Source organism: Vombatus ursinus, unplaced genomic scaffold (genome assembly GCF_900497805.2).
Source record: "Vombatus ursinus unplaced genomic scaffold, bare-nosed wombat genome assembly UNPS02014804.1, whole genome shotgun sequence".
NCBI classification, from domain to species: domain Eukaryota; kingdom Metazoa; phylum Chordata; class Mammalia; order Diprotodontia; family Vombatidae; genus Vombatus; species Vombatus ursinus.
The window spans coordinates 7,206,058-7,226,349 of NW_020954582.1; the positions used below are offsets into that span (position 1 = coordinate 7,206,058).

The following is a 20,292-nucleotide window of genomic DNA, read 5'->3' on the forward strand; positions in this document are numbered from 1 at the left end:
AGAAAGTTCCCACATTGGGAGTTCCCCTGCCATTTAAGTCACAGTCCCCTGATGTACTGAGGTACTTGTCAATGCAAGAGGAATTGCCAGTAGAACTCCTGGGAGAAAATCCAATCCCACGTGCTTACTTCTCCCTTCTACAACCACTCTTAGAAAATCTCAAGGTATTTATGTTGGATCAACTCTTTCCCCAAACTCTGGAGAAGTGCATTTCAACATGGAAAGAGCATATTAGAAAGAAGTCAACATTGATAGTGGATTATTCATGTGGGAATTATCCCCCATGTGTAATACTTGTCCAAATGGCTGAAATGAAGAACATTCTTATGGCTTGGTGTCAAGGGAAATGGACGTCAACCTTGTGAGGTTTCATCAGTGTCCTACTAGATATTAACAACATTAACTAGAGTGGAGAACACCTAAGGACCAAATCTGTGGATTCAAGTTCTCTGCCACACCTGGATATAGGATGGCTGTGCCCACTCAAGGATGTGTCCTATATACCAGAAGGAAAATTTACCCAGTTCCCAAACTGCTAATGCAGTTATTTTGATAGGTGCATGTGCAATCACGTTTATCTTAGGATTTCTTAAAGTCAAAGGCCATTGTAGTTATGTATTTCTCTCTTTTCATGAATTATTTCAGTATTAATAAATATTAAGATGCCAGACCAAAAAAAGTCAAAAAGTAAGTCAACAAACAAGTATTAAATGATTACTAAATGCAAGATGTTGAGTTAAGCAATGGAGATTTAAAAAATGAATCAAATCCCTGCCTTCAAAAAGCTCATATGCTAATGGAGATTAAATATGTCACTAGTGCACGTATAAGAACACCAGAAACTAATGCAAAACACCAATATTAGCACTTACACATGTCATCCTACTTAAATAATAGAACATTATTTAGAGTAAAGTAATATTTTTGTTTTCATCAATCTTTTATCTTCTTGTATGTATTCCTTTGTAGAGCAAAACTTTTCCACTGTATACAATGGAAATGCCCACCTAGTGCACACAACACTTGTCCGTGAATTTCCATAAATCCTCTAATCAATTAATCAACAAATATTTACTAAGTGCCTACTAAGTGCTAGTCACTTACAAATCCAATTCCAAACAACTTCTACTCTCAGAGTGCTTACATTTGGATGGAGGAGTCAATAGGTGCTTACATGAGTCTCTACTGAATACATATAAAGAGACTAAATGCAGATCAAAAGTACACAAATTCAATGTAGCATGGAGGGAAGCATCTAGCTGCTGGGATGATCAGGAAAGGCTCCATGTAAAAAAGGGTTGTTGAGGCCCATCTTGAAGCTTCCTTCAATAGAAATTCCAGAAGATGTAGTAAAATCCAAGCATGAGAGACAACCAATGCAAGGCACTGAGGTGAGAGATGGAAAGCCATGTATGATGAGTAAAGTGTGATAATAGAGTAACTTACAAAAGAGTATGATAATAGAGTAACATACGAACCTTGTAGAGTAACAAAATCAAGTATGCTAATTTGGCTGGATTACATAGTACAGGAAGCAAAGTAACAGCCAATGAGGCCAGGGCCAGCTTTTGAAGCTAAGCAGAGGAGTTTGGAGTAAAGGAGCGCCATGACCAGATCTATGACTACAAAATCACTTTGGCAACAGTGAGTGTGGAGAATGGACTAAAATGGGATGGGAATTGAGGTAAAGGAACTAGAATAGGGAGAAACCTGAAGAAGAGAGACTGGTTAGGAGACTAGTACAATAATGAAGGTGAGAAGTAATGAGGTCCTGATCTAAGATGTGAAGACAGAAGGGATCTGATATGAAAAACATTGTGTAGGTAGAAACAGGGTTTGGCAATTGATTGGCTGTGTGTGAGAGAGAGTGAGGAGGCAAGGATAATTCAAAGTTGCAAACATGGCAGATTGGTAGACAGGTGGTTATCTTCAATAAAAATTTGGAAGAGAGAAGGTTGTAGGGGAAAAGGTAACGAGTTTTACTTTAAACATGTTGAGTAAGAGGTGTCTCTGAAACACCCAGTTTGAAATGCTCAATAGGTAATTGGTGCTAAGGGTGGGAAGGGCAGGGGAGAGACTGGGCCAAGATATAGAGATCTGTAAGTCATCAGCATAAGCATGTCAGTTACATCCGTGGGAGTGGGTGTCATCAATAGAAAGACACTGTAGAGAGAAGAGGGCATTGGACAGTCTTAAGGGAATACCCACAGTTAGGGGAAATGGTGTAGATGATGAGACAGAAAAGAGGACTGAGAAAAAGCAGTTAGACAGATAAGAGAAGAACCAGGAAAAAGTGTTGTCATAAAAAGCTGGAGAAGAGAGAGTATCCAGAAGAATGTGGTCAGTAGTGTCAAATACAGAAGAGAGGCAAAAGAAAGCAATTTCGGTTGAGTGAACTTGGAAGTTAGATTAGGTAGGTTGAGGTATGTTGTTGTTCAGTCGTTTTTCAGTAGCGTCTAACTCTTCATAACCTCATTTGGGGTTTTCTTGGCAAAGATCCTGGAGTGGTTTGCCATTTCCTTTTCCAGCTCATTTTATAGCTGAGGACCTGAGGCAAACAGAGTTAAGTGACTTGGCCAGGGTCATGCAGCTAGTAAGTGCCTGAGACCAGATTTGAACTCGTAAAGTTGAGTCTTTCTGACTTCAAGCCTGGTACTCTAACCATTGTGCAACTTAGCTGCCCCAGTTGAGGTATGAGGGGAATAGAAAAGGCCATGGTAAGGATAGGCAGCTATTTCTCAGAGTTTGAAACAGCAAGAGAGATGTTTGTATGGTAGCTTGAGGGAATGGTGGGACCTTAAGAGGCTTTCCTTCCTCCTAGGACAGGGGTGGGGAACTTGTGGCCTTGAGGCCATATGTGGCCCTCTAGGTCCTCAAGTGAGACCCTTTGACATACCTAGAGGGCCACATGTGGCGTCAGGGCCACAGGTTCCCCTCCCCTGCCCTAGGCCATATACCCAACTCACTGGAAACTTTTCTCTGCTCCTTTCAATATTTCATGGGGACTGGTATTGTCCTTTAGCCTCCAGCTTGGATTTCTCAATGTCCAGAACACAATCAGAAGATCTACATGTTCTAAGGGGTGGGCACTCTTGGGTCTTGAAGGCTGTGCCAATGGGATATAAGTTGTGACTGGAGAGATACCAGTAACAGAACTGACAGCAGACTGTCTCCAAATTGGTCTAGAAAAAACCTTCATTCCCGGAAGATTACCCACTAGAATAACTAGATGGTTACTTGTTTTTGGCTATGGAGACCTGTGAAATAAGTGTAACACATAAAATAGATAAAATTGGAGGCTTCTCTTTGTAACTGAAGAGAGAAAATCTTTCTTCATTTGTTTCTGTGAAATAGGGTGATGAGCATTTCCTAACCCTATCTAAGCCAGTAAAGGGTTTATAGTGAACTGCCTGATCACTAACCCAGTGATTTTGGGGGCCTGCAACAAACTTGAGAGTGAGAATCGAGCTTAGAGATCATCTTATTTGATGCCATCCTTTTTCTGTATGAGAAAACAAAGACCAAAACGACAAAATGACTTGTCCAAGGTCACACAGCAGATTTGTGGCAAAACCAAGCCTCACTTTGAAATGGATAGGGCATTGAAATTGGAGTCAGGAAGACCTGAGTTCCAATTCCACCTCTGACACTTCCTTTCCTGGTGATGCTGAGCCATCCTTTACTTTTCTGTGCCTTAGTTTCCTCATCTGTAAAGTAAATGTGCTGGAATGGATGCCCTCCAATTCTTTCCCAGTCTAAAGTTATGATCTGAAGAATGCCAGCTTTCAGCCTTCCTAAAGCTCTGTGCTTTCCGATTCATTACATTGAGGTAAAGAAGCAGCATGATAGACAAATGTCTCTGTGGTCCAGGGGTGGGCTTGAAAAGCTTGAACCAGCTAAGGAGAGTCTACTGCTAAGTTTTCAATGTGAGCATTTCGACCCCAGAAACTGGCAAAAGCTACAAACCAGATCTTGATTTATTGTTTTGTTGATTGAATAAAAATGATAGAGAAAATGTTAATAAAGCAGATTAAGCTTAAAATTCATACACATTTTAAACAGCCAATTATAAACATTTACCAGTGCATCTTTGCATCTACCAAGGAATTTGTAAATCTTTGTTTCATTGACACTTGATAACTCATTGAAACCTTGGGACCCACCTTTCAGAACAATGTTTTTAAATGCTTAAATAAAATATACAGAATTGAAAGGGAAACCAATTGTATTAAAATATATTTATCTATCTCTAATATATGTAGACTACATATATATGTATACATACATACATAAATGAACATGAGTATATATAAACCTATGTAATACCCACATACACGTGTATATAAATGTGTATGTATGTATATTTTCATGAACCCCCAACTCCTTTTTGGTTTGCCTTAAAAAGTATAATTTGCTTTCTTATTCATAATAGACTTACTCAAATGTTCCTTTAATGTTGCAGATTGTACTTGTTTGGCTTTTGGTCATGGTGCTTTAGTTTCATTGTTATTTCAGATCGTAGATCTGGAGCTTGAAGAGACCCCAGAGAATCTTCTTGGTCAACTCCCTCATTTTACAGACGAGGACATTGAGGCTCATGGTTTTAGTCACTCACCTAAGCTCACATGGAGAGAGGTGGTATTTGAATATATGCAAACAAAACACAATTCTATTTAAAAAAAAACTAACTAAAGGTTAAAATCTAAAATGAAGTCCCATGCGGGTTTAAAATGTCAATATTTAAGATAGATATACTGAAATCCCAATCACAGACTTGTCCCTGTATCACTCACCTCACTCAGCTGTGCTGAGCTCTCCTTGCTAGTCCAAGGAATTGGAGATCTAGGTATTCTTTTTAAGTTTTTTTTTAATTTTTTAACCTAGAACATTAAAGAAATCAATTCTGATGAAATAAATTATACCCAGTTACTCTTTTTTTGAAAGTGGTTGTGGGTAGCATCCATTTCTCCATCTGTTTTTGATGCTTCTAAGGAACACAAAATCATTGTGTCTCCTCAGGAGATGCAGCTCTCAGGAAGAGCCCTTCTTGCCAATCATAGATTTCAGGAACTTCCCAGAATAAAGCAGTGGAAGCTGTGTCCTAGGAACTGGAAGAAAGAAAGGCTCTTAGCCCCAGCCAAGTTTGATCACAGCACCTAGTGTAGGCTGATTACTGCTCATTTTTAGTAATGGCATACAAAGTGACATTTATCTAGTGCTCCAAAGTTTGCAAAGAATCTTGTGCTCATCTGTTCATTTGATCCTTTCAACAAGCCTGTGAGGTATCCTTACCCTCCTTTAAAATATGAGGTACCTTAGAGAGTTTTAAGTGATTCCCCTAGGTCCCACCCCAAGTAAGTGTCAGATGGCTTCTGGGTCTCCCAATCCAGCTCTCTATTCCTTATGCCCTACTGCCTCTCAGGGTCAGGGATTCAAGAATCTCTGATTTTGCCCTTGATGTTTCATGTTGTCAGTCTGTGGCCATGTATGGCATTTTCAAAATAAAAGACCTTTCTTATCCATGTTGCATGATTGTTGATTGTCTCATGGGTGTTTGTCTCTTATATGTGATTAATATCCAAAATGTTCTTTCTTTTTTTTTGTCTTTCTTTCCTTTTCCCTTTTTGTAGAAATTATTGAGCCTCCTACCTCTAGCCCCGTCACAAATCCAGGTCAGTATCCACATACATTCACAAAGTATGTCTGGGTACTTCTCTTCATTTAACAAGATGTCCCCATTGTCATAGCAATAGGCAGAGTGCAACAGAAGGGCCATCTTCTGGAACATCATGAGAATGTCAGTTCCCTGTCTTTGTGTGTTTGTTCTAATGTGCCCCGCTGGGAGGGATGATGATCTGAGGCTAACATCTCACAGTCTACTCTGTAGAAGCCCGACAGTAAATCCACACCACGTCTGGCAGTCCAAGCAAGGTGATTAGCTTTTGCAATATCCTTGCAAACCAAGCTATAGAGAGTTTACTGGTTTTCTGTGCTGCTATCAAAAAACTATTTACTTTGACCTGATGTTACATTATTGTAAAATCATTATGAAACAGGAAGGCATTTAGTGTTTCTAAAAGCAACAATAGCTGGGGGAAAACCTATCCTTCCACTCTTGGTCTATTATCATGGTAGATATTGGCTCTCTTGAAGCTGTCAAGTCAAAGTACTTATTCCAGTTGTTGTGTTTTATTTTCAGATGCTTCCTAATTCAACCTCAAATACTCATTCTGGAAAGATAGGCTATTGCTGTAAGAACGTTTAAAGAGTCCTTTTTTTAACTGTGAATGGTTTTTTTGTCCTTATGTGATGATATAAATAAAACAAGATAAAAGCTGTTGATATTAGAAACATCTCTGATCTTGGTGAGCTAGGATTTGACAGTTCATTTGGGCTGTTGGCTATTTAAAGCCAAAAAAATAAAACAAAGAACGCTGGAGCTATTTAGCTTAGGAAAAAGTTTGTAAGGATTTCTCATAACTGCTGAGCCAAGAGTCTGCAAATGGGATTCACCAAAAAAGAAGAGTGGGCAAAACTGCCTGGATGGATCGCCCATTCCTAGTGATAATACAAGATTTTACTGAAAGCTAGGATTTGTGAATTTAATTCAATTCAAAAAGTATATATTAGCTATTTCTGCACTGTGGTAAGTGCTGGGAATATAGCGACCAAAAAAAAAAAATCAACGTCTTCTCCATCAAGGAATTTACACTCCAGTGGGGAGAGCGGGAAAAGGAACCCAATATGTACACAGACAAATCAATATAAAAGACATACGAATTAAATTCAAAGCCATTTCAATGGGTCAAGGGGAGAGCAAAAATAAGAGAGACCATTAGGAAAAGCATCATGCAGCTGAAACTAAACATCAGCTGGTGAATCTAAGAGGTAGAAGTGGGGAGGGAGAACATGCCAGGTGGGAGGATAGGTTGTTCAAAAGCAAGGTGGTCGGAGATTAAATGTTGTGTACAAGAAATAGCAAAGAGGGCAGTTTCTCTGGTAACCAAGTTTATGAGGGGTATTCATTTGAAGTCAGTCTAGAACTGGAGAATTTAGAATTGAGATGGAAACTTCATTAACAAGAATCAATCAGAAATATTTTTTAGAAGTGCTATTATTTTAACTGTCTCACTTGACTCACCTAATTTTATGTTAATTTTTGAGATCATGTAGACATGACCTAGAATTCTGAATCACTTCCAGAACAATGGACCGTAGACAATCCTAGAGCAATCTGAAGGGGGAACTGGGAGCATCATTAAAACCAGTTCCATTTTGAAGATGACACTCAAGGTCAAATGGGAAATCAACGAAACTAGAACTCTCGAGCACTAGAGTGTGATTCTTAATCATTAAGACGTACAATTCATTAAGATCTGTTATCTCTGATTACTCTGAAGAAGGTTTTGACAAATCAGAGAACTTCTTGACTCCAGTTTTGCTATTGAAAATAAAGCAAATAAATACTTACAATATACTGAATTCCTTCTTGTAATATACAGATTGAATAATTTGTTTAAAAGTCATCCTAGGCCACTGCCCAAATGCTTTTTTTTCTCTTTTAGTGTGATTTTCAAGTGTAGAAAGGTTTGACTTAAGTCTTGTATGGAATAGACTCAAATGAATTTATTTTCACACAGCTAGTAAGAGTCTGAGGCCAGATTTGAACTTAGGGAGATGAGTCTTCTTGACTCCTGGCACTCTATCTACTGCACCAGCTAGCTACCCCATCTACTAAATGACCTCTTGGGTATTCTTGCACGTCAAGATTTCAGTCATTTGATATGATGAGTCATTTTTGGGGGGGAGGAAGTCATTTTCTATAGCACTACCATCAATGGGGTAGAAAATCTAGGCTCTTTGAAATATTATAATAGTCAATTCATTTGCTGCTTCCGTTTGAAAAAAATAGTTCTAGATGGATCTCATAGAGTCTAACATTGTGGCTAGAGAATTAAGGTAGAGACAAAGCGGGTACCTTCATAGAAAGATTGGAAACGCAGAAGAGAGATGGGTAGAACTCTATTCAAATAATTTATGGCCATAAATTCAGAAGAAATGAGTACACTGAGTCTATAACCTAGATTTTTCATATATTCCTGACAAGTCAGAATCTGTTTCAATTGGCAGGAAGGAAAATTGAATTATTAACATCATTATTCAAGAAAAGGCCCATGCAATATAACAAGTAGTGAGATTAAAAGAAAACTCTGCTTTGATCAGTTCCAGAGTCTCAGAGTTTGAAAGGTAAGAGGCATTTTTCAATCTGAATGAAGTGTACAGGGCATTTGAAAATTTAAATCATTGCTATTTCTATTTCTCTTCTCCAATTCTCCCTGTAATGACCGCCATATTTGAAAATGACTTCTATCATGCCAATGATACTGACTAAATCTTATTTTCTTCCCCCCTGCCAAGATAAAAGGTGATGTCTTTCATTGTGCTGCAATATTTCAGTTGATTTTTGTGTTAATATTGGTCCAGCATGAGAAAAGAATGTCCAATAATTTGGGACAGAGTAATAAGTTATGAGAAAAACAGACAAGGAGTCCCAAATAGAAACCATTAGCTTTGCCCTAGCTCATCAAACTACAGAATTTCACATATTGTGTAGTATTAAGATGGTCCCCACCAAAATGACTTTTTTGTCCATCAAATTCATTGATATAGCCTCAAAATTTAAGGGAGGCAGCCTGGTGCTGGAGAAAAGATGCTGGTCTGGGAGACATAGTATGTTGGTTCAGATCTGACCCCTGGCTTGGATCCTAGTGTTGCCACTTGGCACCTGTGTGATATAGGGCAACTCTCTCTCTCTCTATTACTCAGTTTCTTCTTCTTAAAATAAAGTCATTGGATTAGATGGCCTCTAATGGACTCACCAGTTCTTAAGCTGGTCCTGTCACTCATCCTGCATCTATCCGTACAATACAAAAACATAACAACAGGCCAGCATTAATTTGTGCCGCGTAGTCTTAGAAAACTAGTAAATAAAGAAAAGCTCATTTAATTCAACAAGAATTTATTTAGCACCTGCTATGTGCAAGACATTCTATTGGAGCTAGGGATACAAAGGCAAGAAAAGAAAAAAAAAGTCCCAAGTCTTCAAGGAGCTGGCATACAATGGAAGGAATAAAACATAAAAGTAGGTAAGTAAGTGGAAAATGTATACAAAGTGATAGTAATTTCAAAAAGAAGATCAGTTATTCAATTAACAGAAAGTAAGCCTATTAAATGGCATGTACCATGCGGGACATGTGGGATACAGAGACAAAACAGGAAACAGTACCTTACCCTCAATGAGCTTACATTCTAACTGCCAAGACAACATGAACATTGGAATACATGAAGCATATTGATGAATAGATACAACTTAGTTGGTGGGGGTAAAAGAGTTAGGCAATTGTAGGAACTAGGAAAAGTCTTATGTAGAAGGTGGCAGGTAAACTGTACTTTGAAACACAGATTTGTCTATTGACTACATAAACTGATTTAAAGTACCAGTACTTTCTAATTCACCATGAAAAAACGCACTTCTCATTTATCTTCTTAATCCTAGAAATCATCATTCATTGGTCCATGGCAATCATAACTTGAAAATAATTCAAGCTTTTAATGCATGCCCTTGTTGTTCAGAGTAAATGATTCTTCCCTCCACGTGTTTTTAGACAACTGGAAGCAGGCTTGTGTGTTGTTCATTTACATTTCAGGAAATGGGATTTCTTGAAGGTCATAGAGATGGAGTTGATGAATTGAAGAAAGATATTAATGATTACAACTCTTGAGGCTTTATGAAACCTTTTAGATTTCCAGGATTTTAAAATTTCTTTAGGTCTTCACAGAACTAATGTCTCCATTGTAGAGCTGAGGAAAGTGGGAAAAAAGAAAGAGAATAAACAACATGCCCAAAAGTCATATTGAAAGTTGAAGGACAATGTTAAGATGAGAATTATCCAAACATTTTTATGGTTGTGCCTCACTTTAAGCAAAGAGGGCTTTCCTAGGAGTTGAGCATAAATTGCAATATTGGTAAAATGGACCTTAACTAGTCCAACATGTAGTTGAGGAAGAATTCCCTCTACAATATACCAGGCAAGTGAACCTCTGGGCTTTGCTTGACTCCATTCAATGAGGCAGAAGCCAGGACCTCCAGAGGCAGCCCTCTTGAAATGTGCTAGATAGAGGTCATTTCAATCAAATATGATATGAATCCTGTTGTCAAATGAATAAGCCTTGGCAGATTGTTCCACTTTGTCAACTATTTTTATTCTTTGGGCTTTCATAAAATAGAAGGTGCTTGGATTTTGCTTAGCCTGCCAAACTAAACTGACTTCCTGTCTCTGAAAAACCTTAAGCAAAATCACAATGGTTTAGTCTCTTACTGCAGGCATGATCCCATGTCAGAAAGTTTATGATTGTAAACATTTATCTGTGAGCTGAGATATGAGATCCTGAAAAACAAACAGCATTTTTATAGCATTAATTTGAAATTTATTTCAAGGTTTGAAGTTTTTTAGGAAAAAAAAAAACTTCAAACAATCAAGCTCACATTATTCTCTGATTGTGAGATTATAACTGTTTTGAAAGTTCAGAATGTATTTCAGAATCCTAATTAATATGCTCACATATAATGAATTCAGATATTAATTATAATTATCCATAATTAGTTGATTAATTTTTCAGATAAAAGCATAGCAAAAACTATGATGCTATTTGGGATAGAAAATTCTTTATTAAAAATAAAAAAAGAATTCTCTCTGCTCTATTTCCCAGTGTTTATTCAGTCCATGATTTTTCAACACAACTTCTGCTCTGCCTCAAAATTCATGTTTTCCTTATTGATTTTAGTAGACTGGTTACACTAGTTCAGAATATATCACTACTCTCAAATTCAGGAGCACAGTGAAGCAATAAAGCATGATTGAGACAGTCACCAGAAAGCAGGGGGCTTCAAATTAGGGATTACAACTCTGCACTGGCCATGGAAATCCTCTTTATAGGCACAATCAACATCAGTGTCATCACCAACCTTTATTACATATCTATTTGTTCTGAGTGGGTCTATTAAGATTGAGAAAGACAAAAGTCTCAGTCTTTAGTCCCGTGGAAATGATTTGATGCTTGTAGTAAGGAGTCTCACATGGCAAGAAGTCTCAGTTACACTTTAAAAGGATTTGTCACTCTCCTGGATCAATGTTCATATCATGATAATGTGTGAACTTTGTTCTTTGGCACCTCAGTTTTGTCATCTATGATGTTACAAGCCCAGAGCTTGAGCTCACTTATTTACCTTTCAAATAAAATCAAGATCTAATGGAAAATAATGACATCTGCCTCAGAGCAAATCTCCCCAGAGGCCATTCTAGGGGCAATCAATCTCCCAACTGGTGTGGCTCCTTAGCATGTTCCTCCAGCTGAGGCTTTCGTGGTCATTCTTCGTTGATATTACCTGGCATGGTTCTTCCAGATGACTACAATTATCATTCATTGCTTCCCTTGGTGTTTATTCTAAGACTTTACAAAGGGGTAGGAATTACTTCTCCCTACCAGGCCTTTCTCTCATGGTTTCTTCTTGCCATACAGTGTCCCCCTTCCTATACATGGTGGAAAGTAGGGGTAAAGGCAGATATGATCCAATCTCTTTCAACACTTTCAGCCAGAAGTGGCTCCATCAAAGGTCAATCTCATGGCTATGAATTCAGACCTCTTTTACTTTAGTAATAACACCTGGTTTTTCTGTTTCCTGTTGTTAACATGAGGTGCCAAACTGGGCACCACATTCGGGCTTTCTCATTTATATTACAGTAATGCTGGGATGGGTCCTCAGAGAAACATTTCACAAGCCAGGAACACTTTGCCCCTCACAACTAACTAATGCATCTACATCCCCAATATCAAGTTGACTTCACAATTTGATGCACTCTTTTCTCCCACAGATAATAGCCCAATAACTACCCCCATAACTAGTACCCTACCCACTCACCTAGTTGTCCTTTCAGACTCTAAAATTTTTCATGGATCCCATTGGGCAAGATTATTTCAGTTAGCCATGGCTGCATCCCTCCACATCCAGGGTAGGGAACTAAGACTGGTAGGATGAAATATGAATGATGGGGTCAGACATTCCTCCAATGTTGTCATATACATTGGTAACAATGTTTTTGTTTGCTTGTTTTTGCCCTTTCTACGTTGGAGATCATTGGGTATATCCACATTGTGCAGAAAATACATCCACTCTGTCCCCAAATCAATAAATACAGTCTTTTATGAAAAAAAAAGTATTTTTAATGTTATGTAGAGCAATAACCAGTTGAGTGAATTGTTTCATTTAATTAATTTAATCAATATACATTTATTGAATAAATTTACAAAGCAAATACCGTGTTGTTAGGTGGGAGGAGAGGGGTTAGATGCTGGAGAGTGGTGAGCAAAGTCTTCATGCAGTTGAGTGGAGCTGAAGTCACCCAGCCATGCTGACTCAGCCTGTGGTCTTCGCCACAACAGGGAAGCCATTTTCTTTTTCCATCATTGATTTTCTATCTCACGGCCCAGTAAAGCTCTTCCAAACCTTGTCTTCTCTCCACATGCTTCTCACACAATGTTTCCTTCTCAATCTGAGACTGAAAACCTCACCTCTTCCGGTGCTGAGAAAATTGAGGCCATTTGATGCGAGCTCATTTCTAGCTGCTTCTCTTCACCTCAAAAGCCCTTGACATCATCCCTCACTCTCTCTGGAAATCACATGATCCTTCTTGCCAAGGCCCATTTGTGGATTTTATCACACTGACACCTCTACTATCCCCTCAGTCTCTTGCATCTTTGGTCTCTTCATTCCTTCACTATTGTCTTTAAACATGCCTAGCTCCTGAATTCTTGAAAAACCCTCAGCCAAGCCCTGCCATCACCTCAAGCTATTGTCCTCGAGGTTTTCTCCCTTAAACATACTTAGATTAACTGTCTTTGTTACTTGAGTTTCCTCCCCAACCTCTTGTAGTTTGCTTGTCAACCTCATCATTCAACTGTAATTTCACTTTCTGGAGTTACCAATGAGATCTTAATGACCAAACATGATAGTCTTTTTTTTTTAACTTCTTGGATGCATTTGACACAATTAACCATTTTCTCCTCATTAACACTTTCTTATCCTTGGGTTTTTGTGACAACATTCTTTTCCCATTCTCCTATTTGTCTGACCTCTCCTGAGGCTCTTGTACTGGTTCATTATCCATATCACACCCCCTCACTATGAGTTTTCCCCAAGGCTCTTACCCTTCTGTCTAAACTTGTTCTTGGTAATATTATTGGCTTCCATGGATTTAATTATGATCTCTATTCCAATGGCTCATAGAACCATAAATCCAGGCCAAGTCTCTTCTCTGAATTTCAATCCTGCACTGTGGAAGGCTTTTGAACATTTAGAATCGGATGACCTGTAGGCATCTCAAACTCAACATGTCTAAAAGAGAACTCATTATCTTGCCCCACAAACCCATGTCTCTTTCAAACTTCCCTGTTTTGTGGAGAGAGCATCCCCATCCTTCTCAGTGCTTAGATTTTTAACCTTGAGGTTTTCCTTGACTGCTCACTCCTGCTCATCTCACATGTCTAATCAGTTGCAAAATGTTGACATTTCTACCTCCACAGTACAGCTGGCATCTGACTCTTCTCTCTAATCAGACAACTACTGGCTCAGTGCAGGACCTCCTCTCCTCTTTCTTATTTTATTGCTATGGCCATCCAATTAGTCCCCTTGCCCCAAGCCTTTCCTTATTTGATTCTTTCCTCTATACTGCTATCAAAAGGCATCTTAAGTGCAGATCTGAACGTGTTCAGCCTTCACTCAAAAAGCTCCACTGGCTTAGTATTATCCCTAGAATTAAATAAAAACTCCTCTGTTTAGCTTTTAAAACCTTTCACAATCTTGTGCCAACCTATCATTCTAGTCTCATTTTAGATTACTCTTCCTCTTGCATCCTAAAAACCAGTCAACCTAGCTCTTTGTGAGTAGAGATTATTTCATTCATTAGATTCGCATCCTCAGTGCCTAGCACTGTACCTGGCGCATAGTAGGCACCTGATACATACTTGTTAATTGATTGTATAAGGTGGCAATAGAGGTGAACTTTGAAGAAAACTAAATAATCAGTCAAGTTGAGGAGGGAGTAGAGTACATTCCCCACATACAAGACAGTCAGTACACAGCAATGGTGACAAGAAATGAAATGTCATTGGTGAAGACCATTAAGAAAGTCAATCTGGTTGGGCTGACAAGGTCATGAAAGGAAGTAATATGTAATATGTAAAGAGCCTGGAAAGGTGGACTGACTTCCGGTTGTGAAGGTCTTTAAATACTAAACAGATTTGTATATTATTATTTAATCCTAGAGGCAATTAGGAACCACTGGGACTTATTAGAACAGATATTAACCTGGTCGGATTTGTTCTTTAGGAATATTGGCCTGGAGGCTCTGTGGAGAGGTGAGACTTGAGGGAGGACCACTAAATAGGAGTCTGTTGAGATGGTCCCTAAGAGAAGGCATGGCTGAAGGAGACATTCTCTTTTTCAACCAGATATCATAGATCAGACCATGGTAGATAACCATTGCTACATATGAGCATACTAGGAACATGCGGAGAAATATTTATTAAGTAAACACATAAACTATTGGCACAGCACAGAAGCAAAAGGGTACATTTAAAAGTTTAAAGACTGGGGATTAAATGAGAATATGCATTTTAATAGATTGGCCTGTGAAGCAATTAATTAGCCAGGCAAGACTTCCCAGATGATGTTCAATTTCTATCCACCTCGAAACCTGTCTCCTTATTTTAGTTCTATATTAAATGCACGTTGAGTGTTTAAAAAAAATTTGACTTAGAATTAGAAACTGAAATCTGTTATTTGAAAGCAAAAGATCCCTGAACCTTATTTTCTTTAGCACACTCAACATTACAAGCATTTGTGAAGTGCCTACTATGTGTCAGGCATATTGCTGTTCATTGGAGATGAGACAAAAATAAATAATCTCTGATCTCATGGAGCTTCAAGAAATCACCGTTCAGGGGGGAAATATGCAAATAGATGAATCAATACAAAATATATTTGACCTACATTTAAAGTATTAAGGGCTGAATTAACAACAAAAGGGAAAAAGTCTATCTCCTAAAGGAAGTGAAAGGTGAGCAGACTGCTGAAGGAAGCCACCAATTCGAAGAGGCAAAAGTAAGTGAGGACTGTGTTTCAGGCCTGCACAGAGGTAGTACTTGAGGAAAAGAGCCCACTGGCCAAGGCAAGGTATCTGAAGCTTCTAGTTTCTGGATGAGGTTGAGAAGGATAATACATGAAAGAAGGAAAGGATTCCATCTTTTAAAAAAATGAGGAAGTCTTTTTAAAATGATTGTGAAGATATATACTACACACTCTCCAGAGTTAATCAACAAGGTACGACAGAAGCCACAGTTCTTCAGTATGGGCTGTTGAGCAGATCACATGCACAGGCCCTTCTTTTCACATGGAAATGAGTCTGAAGAGCCATTAAGGCAAGTCCTGCCCCTGGCCCCACTTCACACACTAGAGCCTCAAAGAGACTCCTCACAATGTGCTTATATGCAATGGAGCAAGGAGGTGAACTGGAAGGAAAATTTCTTTCCCAGAATTCAGAGAGGATTCATCCATGTAAATGCAAATAGTCACTGAGCAAGTTTAATTAGTTGTATTGATCATCAATGTTGTTTATAATAAATCATTTATATAAAAAATGAACTCTGGGAAAATATGTTTTCCCTCTCTGAATCATTTCTAACTCCTTACGAAGTAAATGGGGGAGGAGGGAAGGTTGGCACTGATCAGTTTTGTCTTAGTGACACCTTGTTATGACAAATCTGTTTCTTTCCAAAGATAGAATAATTCCTTTCCTTTCCTGTAGTTGTACTGGCCTAGGAAGATAAAAGGAAAATAGATTTAGAATTTAAAAGAGCTTAAAGCCCATATAGTCCAACCCTCTCATTTTATAGATGAGGAAACAGGCAAAAGAAGTCAAACAACTTACCCAGGGTCCCATAGCTGGTAAGTGTCAGAGATGTGACAGGAACTCCTAGCCTCTGACCCTAAATTCCAACAACCTTCCCTTTAACCATTCTGCTTCTGATACATTGCCTTATCCTCCTGTTTTTCTCAAGAAGCTAATGGGCATGTTGAGGTTGTCATTAATATCTTTGGCTATCTCAACAGTATTTTTCTACTAACACTGAATGTTATAGCAAATTAGTTTATTGTAATAAGGATAAGAAAAAAATCTAACAAGCTATTTTAGTTAGGCATCCTACTGGAGTGGGGGAAGGTATAATGAGCTGAGCTATAAAAATCATTTGATAAACACAATGGAAATAGGAGTATAAAAGATCCTAATGTAAAAGAGAAATTCTCAATTGACACCACTCCACCCCCCCTCCCCGGTCAATTAAATATGAGATCTATACAGGAAAGAGCCAGATATGAGTAAAGCTTGAAATGTTTAAAGTAATGGCTTTCAGTCTAGTAAGTGATTAGACTTTCAATAATATATGTGCTAGATGATTCCCCCTGTCTGTGAACATAGGGTCTATAATGGAATTTAAACAGAGGGAGAAGTATTTGTTTGTTTGTTTGTTTGTTTTTAAAGTTACAATAGTTAAGAATATTTTAAGTCAGTTTTGGTTCAGGATGTGAAGTTTTAGTCAGCATGACAAATTTCTGCAGCACTTTTTTTTTTTTTTTACTTTAAGGCAATTAGGGTTAAGTGACTTGCCCAGGGTCACACAACTAGTAAGTGTCAAGTGTTTGGTCTGAGGCCGGATTTGAACTCAGGTCCTCCTGACTTCAGGGCCGGTGTTCTATCCACTGCACCACCTAGCTGCCCCTGCAGCACATATTTTAGGGTAGGAGAGCCTTTCAAGTACTTCTTAAATGATAACAATAAGTAACCATCTATCTTGCCTACACACATGGTCTGCCCTGGGCAAGGGGACCCTCAGCTTTCAAGTTCAATTCAGCAAATAGTTATTAAGAGCCCACTACATACAAAGTGCCAGGCTAGTTAATGATGATATAAAACTGAAAAATGGCAGAAGCTCAGCACCCAAGAGGCTTATAATCTAATGATAAATTTAACATACAAAGATAAGCATAGTATAAAAATAACAAAAAGAGTGGGGGATGCTTTGAGGGAGTGGTACCCTAGCTACATCTCTAAGAAAGAAACAGAAACAGATTACATTTTATGAGGAGGAGGAAAGAATGTTTGCTATATAAAAGAGAAGAAATGAATGAATGTGCCAAGGTAGGGGTTGCTGGAATAACTTAGGGAATAGTTGAAAGGTTCATTTTATTGTACGGAGAATGAATGCATTCTAATCACACAATACTGGCAAGGTTGATTGCAGCCCAGTTATGGAAAGTGATAAATATCAGGCTAAGGAATTTGTGTGTTATTTTATGTTCAACAGGGAGCCAGTGAAGGTTATTGACAAAGTGAGTGAAATGGTTAGAATTGTGTATGGGAAAGATTGGGTTTGTTGGCAGCTGTTGAAAAATATATTGGAGAGGAAAGAAACTAGAATAAAAAACTAACTTCTAGGAGTGTACATTAAGTTGTTCAAGGGCAATGATATTAAAAATTCCATCCAGGTTGTTCATAGAATTTTCTTTGTTGAATAGAGGAAAACTTCACCCTGATCTTGAAGCATTTGAGTGAATGAATTTGGCATCTTTAAGCCCAACAGCAGAACAGAACTTTAATTTTCATTTGTTAAAAAAATCAATACTAATATTTCTGTAGAATTAGTGCGGCCTAGTGAATGGATACTTGGGATTGGAATCAGGTGGTCTTAGGTGCAAATCCTTCCTCTGTCACTTGTTATCTATCAGCTCTTCTCAAACTGTGGGTCTCAACCCCATATGGGGTGGTGAAAAATTTAGTAATGATGAAAGGTTTCTGAATGTGCAACAACCAAAAATTAATTCACAATAAAATGTGTAATGAATCTGAGGTGTTTCTGACAGTGTTTGCCCAAGTTGCATCTCATAACTTCACTGCAGCCTTGGTTCTGAACACACAACATGCACACTTTGCATTGTGCATGCCATCACACTGCCAAAATCTGAAAAGAGGTCACAAGTGGAAAGAGTTTAAGAAGCCCTGATCTCTATCATCTTGAACAAATCTATGAACCTCAAGCAACTCCCTAAATCTCATCTATTTGCATATACATGGATTGCAATCTGCCTCAGAGAAAGGAGTTTATTTATTATTATGATAGGAGTTCAGCATAATGACAGAAATCACAACACACATTCACATACTGATATATCTGGGAAAAAGTGATTTGAATGATTGCAGAAGTAAAATTGCAAGTATGAGTGAGCCTAAAAGCAACAAGTGAGTAGATGTTACAATTCAAGAAGCATAGGCAAGTCACTCAAAGCTCCCTGGGCCTCAATGTCCTTGTATATAAAATAAGAAGGTTATGAGAGATCGTTTCTAAGTACCCTTTCATCTCAAGACCTTTGTTCCTTTGATCCTCTATGCCCAATCTTGAAGTCAGGCATTTCCAATAATCACTGCAGGACAAGAACTTTTTTTTGGCTTGCCAGTTTCACACCATGCTTCTTCAAAGCCTAACAGGAGAGATTGCTTGATCTGAAGGGTGAAGCCTAGAATTCAAATTCCAGTGTAATAGGTTTTGTTCTGGGCCCACTCTCAGGGAAAGACCTGTTGGGTTTCTTCCAAAGGGTTCTCGGGCACCTCGAGGTATTTGTGGGTTTTTCTTATCTCTGCAATTGGATCAAGCCTCCATTGGCTATATTCTCCTCACTTCAGGGGCTCAGTGAGCAGCAACACAGTCATTTAAGAACTAAGCATCTAATACCTTTCACAAGAGAAATTTACTTCAAAGACATAGCCAAAATAAAATATAAACATTTCTTCTACCACCTCAGGAGCATAAGCCCCTCTAAACCACCTTCATCTTTGGTAATGGTGAAATTAGGATCTCATTTTAGCTTAGTTCCTATGTAGCATTGGTCCCATCAATTTCCCATCCAAAGCTAGCATCATTTCTGATTCAGCTTGGCTGACTTGGACCTCTGCTCCTCAAGGCACTGCTGCTGGGCTACCTTCAACACCCTAGATTCCTGGAATCATTGATCCCCATGGCTCTTGCCCCAGGTCAGAGACTATGCTCCCTGCACCTCAAATGATGAAGAAAAGATAATAAGGTCCAAGATCTAGGTCCATTACTGAGGGACCATGTGGTTTGAAAGGACCCATATAGTTGTCACTCTCCAATGTGCCAGTGAAGGAGTCCCTGTGTTCCCTCAAACATGAATGTAGATAAGGCACACCTTCCTGACTTAGACCCTTTTGAAGACACAGATCATTCTGGCTAGAGAGACAATGGAAAAATGGTGCTTCCCACCAAGTTTCAGACCAAGCGGAAAGGGTCACATAATTTCAAAGATTCCCTTGGAAATGGCTCCCTGGTCTATTCCATTTGGCTGGCATGATCTGAGCAAACTGATGGAATCTACTCATGGCTCCCTTTTCACCACCTACACTCCTTACCTGCTCCATGACCTAGGTAAGGTCACATAGAATTGCCAAGTATCATGTTTAAAATAAGAAAATTGGACCAGATGATCCCTAAGGAACCTTCTAGCTTGGGAGAGGTGACAAATGTATTGATTCACTCTGGAAATCAGGCTCGTATACAACTATGCGAAAGCTGACACTAGGTGGCAGCTCTCTGCCATAGTTCAGGCAACAGAGTCTTGAAAAGAATTATTTCCACCTATTGGCTTAAGCGGAGGTATCATACTTATGGTAGTTTGCTTTTTTGGAGGCTCAAGCAAAGTTCACCAGACCACACTTTCTCAAAATAAGATGATCTCAGGGTTGGAAACATTTATGAGTAGCTAACTAGTGTAACCTGGAGAAGCCTGAGAGCTCTGTCCTCCCATCTCTCTACAAGTAGTGCTCTGCCTTTTGCCTAAATAACTCCTGTGAGTGAAAACTCAGTGTTCATACTTGCAGTTGTAGAACACAGCACTTCATCTCTCATGCCCACACCTCTGGACTGGTAGTCCCCTCCTGCCTGGAATGAAGAAATTCCTCACTTATACCTCCATTTCCTTTGATTCTTCCAAGACTTGGCTCAAGACCCAGCTTCTGCAGAAGGCCTTTCTCTACCTCCAGCAGCCTCTTATGTCTTCCCTTTTCAGATTACCTTTCATCTATTCTGTATATATTGACTGTACAC

At 38.7% G+C, this 20,292-nt stretch overlaps 1 protein-coding gene across 1 annotated transcript in view; it reads left to right on the plus strand.

Moving 5' to 3' along the window:
* The window catches only part of NEGR1 (neuronal growth regulator 1), a 1,063,275-nt gene that overhangs the window by 905,057 nt on the left and 137,926 nt on the right, over positions 1-20,292 (plus strand). The window lies entirely within an intron of this gene.